This window comes from Aethalodelphis obliquidens, unplaced genomic scaffold, assembly GCF_003676395.1.
Source record: "Aethalodelphis obliquidens isolate GAN/ISIS:26980383/991018 unplaced genomic scaffold, ASM367639v1 scaffold18, whole genome shotgun sequence".
NCBI lineage: Eukaryota > Metazoa > Chordata > Mammalia > Artiodactyla > Delphinidae > Aethalodelphis > Aethalodelphis obliquidens.
The window spans coordinates 11,207,032-11,217,034 of NW_020837962.1; the positions used below are offsets into that span (position 1 = coordinate 11,207,032).

The 10,003-nt window shown below is 52.2% G+C and overlaps 1 long non-coding RNA gene across 1 annotated transcript; it reads right to left on the reverse strand.

Moving 5' to 3' along the window:
- Positions 1-1,035: 1,035 nt before the first annotated feature.
- Positions 1,036-7,098, reverse strand: LOC113626557 (uncharacterized). Its single transcript, XR_003435189.1, has 3 exons — positions 7,020-7,098; positions 5,498-5,634; positions 1,036-1,209 (listed from the first exon to the last, which is right to left on the reverse strand). It is a non-coding gene; the product is annotated as an uncharacterized LOC113626557 (long non-coding RNA).
- Positions 7,099-10,003: the final 2,905 nt, after the last annotated feature.

Sequence of the window (10,003 nt, forward strand, 5' to 3'; positions counted from 1 at the left end):
GCGCGCAGGCTTTCTCTAGTTGCAGCGAGTGGGGGCTACTCTTCGTTGTGGCGTGTGAGTTTCTCATTGCAGTGGCTTCTCTTTGTTGTGGAGCATGGGCTCTAGGTGCGCGGGCTTCAGTAGTTGTGGCACGTGGGCTCAGTAGCTGTGTCTCGCCGGTTCTAGAGTGCAGGCTCAGTAGTTGTGGCACACAGGCTTCATTGCTCTGCAGCATGTGGGAATATTCCAGGACCAGAGCTCGAACCCGTGTCCCCTGCATTGGCAGGCAGATTCTTAACCACTGCGCCACCAGGGAAGTCCCAACAATTTTATTTTATTTTATTTATTTATTTTTTGGCCACACCTCGGGGCTTGCAGGATCTCAGTTCCCCAACCAGGAATTGAACCCCGGTCACGGCAGTGAAAGTGCCGAATCCTAACCCCTAGACCACCAGGGAACTCCCTAAACCCGTATCTTAGTAAGGAAACTGTTTTCCTGGGTTCTGTGAGCCCTTCTGGCAAATTATTAAACCCAAGAAGGGGGTCATGGGAACACATGATCTGTAGCCAAGTCAGACAGATGTTTGTGGGTAATCTGGGGACCCACTACCTGGGATTGGCATCTGAAGTGGGAGCAGTATTGTAGGACTGAGCCTTTAAAATGTGGGGTCAGTGCTAAATTCTGTCAGTGTCAGAATTAAGTCATAGAAATCTTAGTTGGTGTCCACAGGAAATTGGAAAATTGGTGGGTGTGAAAAATCCCACACATCTGGTGTGAGAAGTGTTGGTGTGTGACTGTGAGTGTAGGAGAGGGAAAGCAGGGTGTTTTTCCCTTTTCAGGACCTCAGGGCACAGAGGCCCCATAGAGCCTCCCTGGGGTTGAGAGGTGGCCCAGGCCAGACAGCCCTGATGAAGGGCCAGGTCAGGGCTAGTTAGGGGTGGGGAGGGCCCAGGGCTTCTAGGGTTGGAGCTGGGCCTCAAAGGACCCAGAATCCTGGGATTTGGAGCCCACTTCTGGAAAAGAGTCAGGCACACACAGTAGGCACTGAATACATGTGCATTCAGTGAATTTTTATTTTTGCCCACAAGTTGACTTTGTTCATACCTCAATGGTTAAATGTTGCCTCACAGCATTCCCATCCCCAGGAAGGTGGGCTCTCCTGTCTGTAGGGGGCTTGGAGAGGATTCTTGTCAATACATTTTAGGGTTCTTTTTCTTGTTCATTTTTACCTGCAAGAGAAGGGGGTGGGGTCAGGCAGGGCCCAGAATTGACCATGGGAGGAGGACAATGGTGGCCAGTTGGGTGGGGCGGCCAGGCCAAGGGAGGGGGTCTCCCACTACCCTCTCGCCACCTCACTTGTGCCTCCCCCAAACCATGCCCAGGCCTCCCTCTTACTCAGGCACTCCCTGACCCCTACTTCTGGCCACCCTGGGACCTCCCACGGTGCAAGCTCCGGCTTGCTCTGCTCTTCATCCAGCTGTATAAGGCCATCCCGTCAATCATTATTATCACAGTGTGCCACACTGCCGACCCGGAGGCCATTAATTTCAGGGCCGGAGGAAACGGGGCAGGGTGACCCCACAGGATGGAGACAGTAAGGGGACTGTAGGGCTCAGGGTCCCAGGCTGACATGGGGGCAGGAACCAGAGAAAAGACAGGGACACTCGAGATGCCCCCTCCCCAGCTGAGCAGAAAGAATGGGCTCCAAGGTAGATGCCAGCCTTGCCCCACCCTCTGTAGTGACAATCTGGTGGCCTCAGGGCAGTGACTTGGCCCCTCGGAGCTCTGCCTCCTCACAGCTCATGGAGATGGCACCCTCCACCCCCTGGGCTGGTGGGAGGAAGCAAGTGGACATATGGTGGCACCTGGGACAGGGCTGGCTGCAGGGAGTGCTTCCAGGTGAGCCAGGTACAGGCTCCAGGGTCTGGGGGGAGGGGGTCCCTCTGGCTCCTCAAGCACGGCTCCAGACCTGCCTGGACCCCTGGCAGGGGATGGAGGCTGAGGGGTCCCTCAGGTCCCCTGAAGCTCCTGGCCTGTAGCTGGGGATGTCTTGGGGTCTCAGTCCAGGGGAAGCAGCCCCCTCCCCCTCCCCCCATCCCTGGAGACTTTATTTGTCCTGGAAGCAACCAGGGTCCTGTTCTTGTCCTGGTAGCTGGCGGCTGGGCCTGGTCAGGCCTGGCTGATTGCGAGGGGGGACATGTCTCTCAACATGTTGATGGCCATTGCCATGGGCATCTCTCCTGCCACCATCTTCTCAAGGTATCAGAGCTCACCCCTGTGTGTGGGGCGGGGACATGCCTAGTCATCTTCCTTCCCACACACTCTGATTCCCCCAAGACCCCCAGGGATCCCCTCCCCAGAGGCTGAGGCCAGGGCCTTGGGCTCAGGAGTCCCTCCACAGGCCTGGGGATGCTCACATCCCCCTCAGGACTCTGGGCTGGGGGACCATTGCCTCCCCACAGCCCTGCAGAGCCACCTTCCCCGGCCGCAAAGGGAACACACCCCAGGGGCCGTCACAGCGCCTGCTCCCTCCACCCACCCCACATCCCTGCTCTGTCAGGGGCCTTGGGTCTCTGCAGTTCTGGTTTCTGGTTTCTGGTTTTGACAGGGGAGGCAGCGGCAGAAGGCTGGAGCTGAGAGGAGGAGGGTCACATGTCCTGCCTCGCCCCACTCAGCCAGTGGCTCTCCTGCTCCTGGCCTCACTCCTTCTAGGCTACAGCTCTGGCTGGACTCCTCCCAGGGCCCCTTCGGGCCTATGGTTGGTGACAGCTTCCCCTGGGGTCAGCCCTCATGGCTACCTGTACCCTGACCCACTTCAGGAAACTGTCTCCTGAGGGAGCTCCTGCAGCCGCTGGTCTGGCCCCCTCCCTTCTGCCCTCTCCTCTTGCCCATCCTCCTCAGCCTCCTCCAGCTGCCCCCTCCAACTTGCAGCCCCAGGCTTGGCCACTGGGCCCCTCTCCTCTGCTTCCCATGTCATCTGGGAACACCCACCAGCAGCTCCCTGACCCCCGCCCCCACTCTGCCCCTCTTCATGTCCACCAGGCAATTTTGAAATTTTGTTCCTGCTCAGGATCCTGATGCCCCCCTCCCCCATCTCACTGCTCCCAGCAGGATCCTCTGGTCCTGAGAACATGCCATGGGACGAACCTGGAGCTGACTTGAGGGGGATGGTCCTCTGGCAGGTGACAGTGGGGTGGGGGACCCCAGGGATTGCTGGGTGCAGAGGAAGGAGCAGCTTGGCACCCTCCCTCCCCTGCCCCACTCACACTCCCTGCCCAATTCCCCCTACTCCCTAGCCAGTTCAAAGGTACCCCCACATGCTGGTGGGGCAGCTCTCCCACCCTGGTCCCCTGCCCGGCACCAGGTCCTCACCTTCTGAAGAGAGCCAAGCTCTCTCCTCTCTGGCTCTTAGCCTCTAGCTAGGCCAGGACAGGAAATGGACTTGGGCGTGCTATTTCCTTGCTCCTCCCTCCTGTGTCCCCATGATGGCTTCTTAGAAAAACAGTGGCTTCACTGAAACCACGTGACATTTTTCTGAGGCTATGATGGTTCATTTCATTTTCTCTTTCACCTGCTCTACAATAAAAGTGTTTAAGATGTACCTAGTTGTGGGAAAACTAAGGGCACCGTGGGTGCAGGTGAGGGGGAGAGGGAGCACCCAGCTCCTGGGCAGGCTTCCCATGTGGCTGGTAGAGGAGGAATGTAGAGGCACTGGGCCACTAGCTGCAGGAAGTGGGGCCAAAGACTCCACAGTTCTGAGCCCTTTGGAGAGGAGGCTGAGCTCCTTGTGTAAGCACAGCTTTAAGTACAGCCCCTATGTCCAATCCCTGCCCTCTCAGTCTGTAGCCCCCAGCTCATACTCATTAGAATCCCTGGAGCCAACATTTTTGGCAGGAAATGCTTACCCTGGGAGCTCGCAGCTGGGAGCCTTCAGTCCTGGGAGACTTCCTGGAGGAGGTGATACTTGGGCTTGGGAGGGCAGTGACCAAGGGGTGTCCTGGGGAGGGCTAGCAGGAGGGAGACTGAGGCTTCCTGGGGACAGGTCCTGCAGGGGGGGGCCCAGGGTCCCTGACACATACAAAATGCCACTCATCTTACCATCTGCCGTCCACCACCCACCATCCCTGTATCTCTGCATCTAACTACCTACCTTTGTGGAGAATGCAGGCTGCCTGACACGTGTGCCTTGACAACCAGGAGAATAGAGTTCCTCTCTTAACATGAGGTTGTTTCACCGTTACTTTAACTAATATCCTATAGATGGGTATTTAGCTTTTTCCCTTTTTTTTTCATATTATGAACTTGTGCCAACACTATGCATGCATGGATGTCGCCTTCTGATCTTCAGGCGGCACGGCACTCTGTGACCCCTCCAGGGAGCGGCTCCCACCAAGGCTCTGGGGGCTCTGCAGTGTGAGGGTACCAGTTGGGGGAGTACCGCTTTATATTTTTATAAAATATGTTTATAATTTTTAAGTGATGGGATTTTGGTTGATCTTTTACTTTTCAGTGTTTGGGGGTTTTTTCCTCAGTATTTTTTAAAATAAAAAATGGCGGGGAATTCCCTGGTGGTCCAATGGTTAAGACTCCATACTTCCACTGTAGGGGATGTCAGTTGACCCCTGGTTGGTGAACTAAGATCCCACATGCCATGCAGCATGGCCAAAAATTAAAAAAAAAAAAGTGCCACGTCTGGCAGTCATAATTCATCTGAATTTTCATAAAGCCTCAACTGCTAACCTCTCCAAAGAGACTAAATATGCAGTCCTAACAAAATAAAGTTAGTGCTTTAAAAGCTCTAGAAACCCCCAAATTACGGAGAGCATCCACCCCGAGAAGGAAGGGATGGGGAGCACGGTGCTGCCCTGGGCCAGGGCGCATTGCACAAGGACTGCCGGCCACAGGGAAGGAGGCAGTGCCTGTGAAGGCTCGGGACCAGGACAACCCTTGTTGTCCATGGAAGGGCTTCCCTTATCAGGGTCCTGTCCTGGGCACAAGATCAGGGTCATCTTCCAGGGCCTTGGATCCGAGGTTTCTTCGGGGGCCGAGTGCTGCTGGGAGGCTGCTCAGGCAGACACTCTGACTGGTGTGTGCCCCCCTCAACCTGAGCTGAGGCTACCTGGTCCCAGCCAGGCCATCGAGCACACACAGGGCCTGGAAGCTACCAGGCCTGGCCAGGACCATGCTTACAGGCCTGTTGGAGGGGGCGAGCTGGGACTGGGGGCCTCCAGATCAAAAGACCATGTTGGAAACCCTCACAGTTGGCCCAGTGTGCCTCAACATCAGCCCTGGGAGCTGCCCTCCTGCTGGGGCCTGGTCTCCCTCTGGAAGGGAGGGTGAGATCCTTTTCTAGACCTCCTGCCCTCCTACCCCATTTACACCCTCCTTGCTGTTCCCATGATTGGTAATTGCCTATTATTTGTTTGTTTATGGTCTGTATTGCCTTGGGTGGAATGGCAGCTCCAGGATTCCTGGGTCCAGAAATCAAGAGGTGGAGGTGGGAAAGGCTCCACTCACCCCTGCCCCAGAGGTCACCAGCACCTCAGGCTCCGGTGGTCCAGCAGCTTAAGTTCCAGAAGGAGGAGTGCTTCCACTGGGGTGTTGCGAGGAGGCCAGGGAATCAGAGGTTGAAGGCACGGGCAAGGCCTGTCTGCCTGGGGGAACAAGCAGAGGCAGGTGTGCACGTTGATTCTTCTTCAAGTAGAAGGAAAAGAGGCTACAAAAAGGCCTGGTTCTGAGGCCCTATTAAGGAGTTTGAGAGTTTATCCTGAAGGCATTTGGGAGAACTTTAAGCATTTCAGAAGGTTGCATTTTAGAAATCTTACTCTGATGACATAGACACTAAAGTGTTAACTGTGGTTGTTTCTGGGGGCAGGGAATTGCCTCTGTGCGGTTTGACTTTTCGCTTATCTGTATTTTCTCGTTTTCTACAATGACTATGGCTTACCTATATGGATGAGGTTTCACGGGGCTGCCATAACAAATGTCACAAACGGCATGGCACAAAACAACAGGAATTTGTCACAATCTGGAGGCCAGAAGTCCTAAATTGAGGTGTTGCAGAGCCTCCCACCCTCCAACTTCTGGTGGCTGCTGGCATTCCTAGGTTTGTGGCTGCACCACTCTAATCTCTGCCTCCATCTTCCCATGGCCTCTCCTGTGCATCTCTGCATCTCCTCTTCCTTTAAGGACATCAGTCACTGGATTGAAGACCCACTCCAAACTCATGGTGATTTCTTCTGGAGATCCTTAACTGGTTACCTATTCAAAGCCCTTTATTCCAAGTAAGGTCACATTCTGTGGTTCTGGATGGACATGAAGTTTGGGGGGCCACTAGTCAACCTACCACACTGTAGGATACAAATAAAGTTTCAAAGGAAAATTTAAAAATCTTTTTGGAGGTCCCATGAAGGTTGAAGGGGAAGCCCAGAGGCTGGGAGCCTGGAGAAGAGTCCACCTTTAGAGTCTAGAAAGGAAAACATTTGTTCACACAGAGACCTGTATAGTAACGTTCATAGCAGCACTGTTCACAATAGCCAAAATGTGGAAACAACTCAAATGTCCATCAGTGAACACATGGGTAAACAAAATGTGGTATATATACATTCAGTGGGATATTATTCAGCCATAGTAAGGAATGAAATTCTGATACATGCTACAATATAAACCTTAAAGACATTATGCTAAGTACAATAAGCCAGATACCAAAGGACAGATATTTTATGATTCCACCCTATGAGTGTTGGGCTACACACAACAGGCCTACAAGGCCTGCACTTGCCTAGCTTTAAGAACGAAGAAAGAGCCCGGAGTCATCAACACAGACATCAATGGTTTAATGGATAGGGGGTTCTTATAGTTATCCATTTTATACATATTAGTGTATATATGTCAATCTCAATCTCCTAATTCATCACACCACCAACTAATAAGAACCTGCTGTATAAAAAAATAAAATTCAAAAAACAAAGCTGGCTTACACACACACACACACACACACACACACACAAATAATAATAATGGATAGGGGGGATCTTACATGTCTGAAGCAAGGTCCCGGAGCAGCTCCCCACCGTGTGCAGCTGAGGGTGGGGCAGGACATAATGGCAGTCTTCTCTGTGGGGAGGGGTGGGAGGTTTGATTACCAGTTATAGGGGCACGCCCCTCACTGCCCCTTTGATAAGAACAAGCACTAGCTGGGGCCTGGGGCAAGTACGTAGGAAGGTCAGTCATGTGCTTAAGATATAGGTGAAGCAGGCACTGGTCGGGCAGGGGAATATACAGAGAGCAAGAGAACAGCCATCTCGAGTGGCCTGACCATACAATGAGGTACCTAGAATAGGCAAATTCATAGAGACAGAAGATAGAATAGAGGTTACCAGGGGCTGGGGGGAGGGGGGAGTGAGGAGCTGGTCTTTAATGAGTCCAGAGTTTCAGTTTGGGGGATGAAAAACATCTGGAGGGCTTCCCTGGTGGCACAGTGGTTGAGAGTCCGCCTGCCGATGCAGGGGACACGGGTTCGTGCCCCGGTCAGGGAAGATCCCACATGCGAGGAGCGGCTAGGCCCGTGAGCCATGGCCGCTGAGCCTGCGCGTCCGGAGCCTGTGCTCCACAACGGAAGAGGCCACAATAGTGAGAGGTCCGCGTACCGCAAAAAAAAAAAAAAGAAAAACTTCTGGAAATGGATGGTGGTGATGGTTGCACAACATTGTGAATGTATTTAAATATTTATTTTTTTAAAAATATTTATTTATTTATTTATTTTGCCTGAGCCAGATCTTTAGTTGCGGCATGTGAACTCTTAGCTGTGGCATGCATGCAGAATCTATTTCCCAGACCAGGGATCGGACCCAGGCCCCCTGCAATGGGAGCGAGGAGTCTTAGCCACTGGACCACCAGGGAAGTCCCTGTGAATGTATTTAATGCCACTGAATTGTACACTGAGAAATAGTTTAAATGGTAAATTTTATGTTTATGTGCATTTTACCACACACAAAACAACTGCACTAGAATACCATTTCTCACCTATCAGGTTAGCAAAAATGGAAAAGCACAGAAATGTACTCTGTTGGTGAGGTGGTGGGAAAGTAGGCCCTCCCATATTTTGCCAATGCATACTGGTATAACCCTTACTGAGAGGACTCTGTCCTTACTAACAAAACTACATTTGTCTTTACCTTTTGCCCTAGCAATCCCACTTCTAGGAATTTACCTTGAAGATATACCCCCTAACAATATGAAAATACATATGCTCCTGGTTACTCATTGCAGCATGGTTTGTAATTAGAAAATATTGGAAACAATTTAGATGCTCATATATAAGAGTGGTTAAATAAAAGTCCATCCATACATCTCTGTGAACTGATATGCAATGATTTCCAGGATATATTGCTAAGTGAAAAACAGTAAAGTGCAAAAGAGTATCTATAGTATGTTAAAGGAGTCTAAGAATGCAACATGCATGATTTTGAATTTTCTTTTGTTATTAAGGATATTATCAGAACAATTGATAACACCTCTATATAAGGTTTGTAGATTATAGTATTATTTCCACATTACTTTTCATATTTTGAAAACTGTGCTGTGGATATGTAAAGGAATTCATAGTTCTCCCCATAGGAAAAGGAGATTGTCACGAGCATTATTAACTGCAGTGATTCATGTACAGAATTTAGCACAAAATATTCAGTAAATACAGGGAATAATATCATTGGGAATTTGATTACAGGGAAGGGTCTCACTGAAGGTGGTGGGTTTTAAGAAACCACCACCTTCACCCTCAACCTCAGAAACACCAGCTTAGGCCCAGAAAAGACACAGGCTTTGCCACTTTGCCATAAATTACTCCAAAGGTTCATCCAGCTCATGGAAGCACTTGCCGCAGTTCAAAGAGGCAAGATTACAACATCCCGAGCACCGTACACCGAAGCTACAGTTCCTACGCCAAGTGGTGCGTGGCCCAGTTACAGCGTCTGAGATGACTTTATCCTTCCCTGGTTACAAAGAAAACTAACATTAAACACAATCAAACTCAAACGGACCACAGTTCATTATGTGTCTGCCACGTGCTGGGTCCTGTTTAGGGTGCGAGACCCTCGAGATAACCAGGACTGCTGAGTGCGAGCTCAAGGTCAGGTTAAAATGTTGGCCTGCCTGCGAAGCCCAGCTTCTTCAAAGTCTGCTCTGAGGGAGACTGGCTGGTTCTCAGGCTCAAAGAAAACGGACTTAAAACCATTAACCTAAGACATTCTGCAGAAGGGTGAAAAATTTAAGGGTGTTTGTAACGTTTTTGCCCGGCCACGACGTATATAACATGTCCCAGGTTCTGTAGGCGAAAATCACATCGCTGCCTGGGCGCCTTACTCGGAGATCATAAAAAAAAAATCATTCCCCAGGGGCAGCCGGCCGGGTTCAGCGGCTGGAAGCTGCGAACACCACGGCCTCCTGGCTCAGCCTTTGGCTCAGGCCCTGGGCCTGTAGCTGGGCTCTGGGGTTCCGCGAGTGTCCGCTGGCCGGGGTCTGGGGGGCGGGTTCTCCTGGGTGCAGAAGGACGGGTGCGGCGCGGCCCCGGGCTCGCCCCAGGAAGCCTGCGATCACTTGCAAACAGCTGTATCAGTGGGCTCGGGCTCATCGCCTCCCAACACGGGGAGACAAAATGGCGGTCGTGTGGGGGCAGGGAGGGCGAAGCTACGTACGGGTTCCATGCCACGCTAGAACTACAACTCCCAGGATGACCTGGGTGGAAGGCGGGAGGCCGAGGAGAGCGCTAGCGTCGCTAGGCCCTGTGTCCTCTCGCCCCCTAGTGGAAAGTCTCTGGAATGCGTTGTTTGCTCCGGTCCGCCCCCCAGACATTCCTCGCAACTGGCTGACGGGAATCGTAGTTCTTCGACGACAGAGTTGAACCTCCTTCGGGCCTTACGAAACTACACTTCCCGGTGCGGTTTTGGCGCCTGCGCACAAGGCCGGGGGGCGTACTACGGTTCCCGGCAGGCCCTGCGACGCGCGCAGCTGCGTGCTGACGCA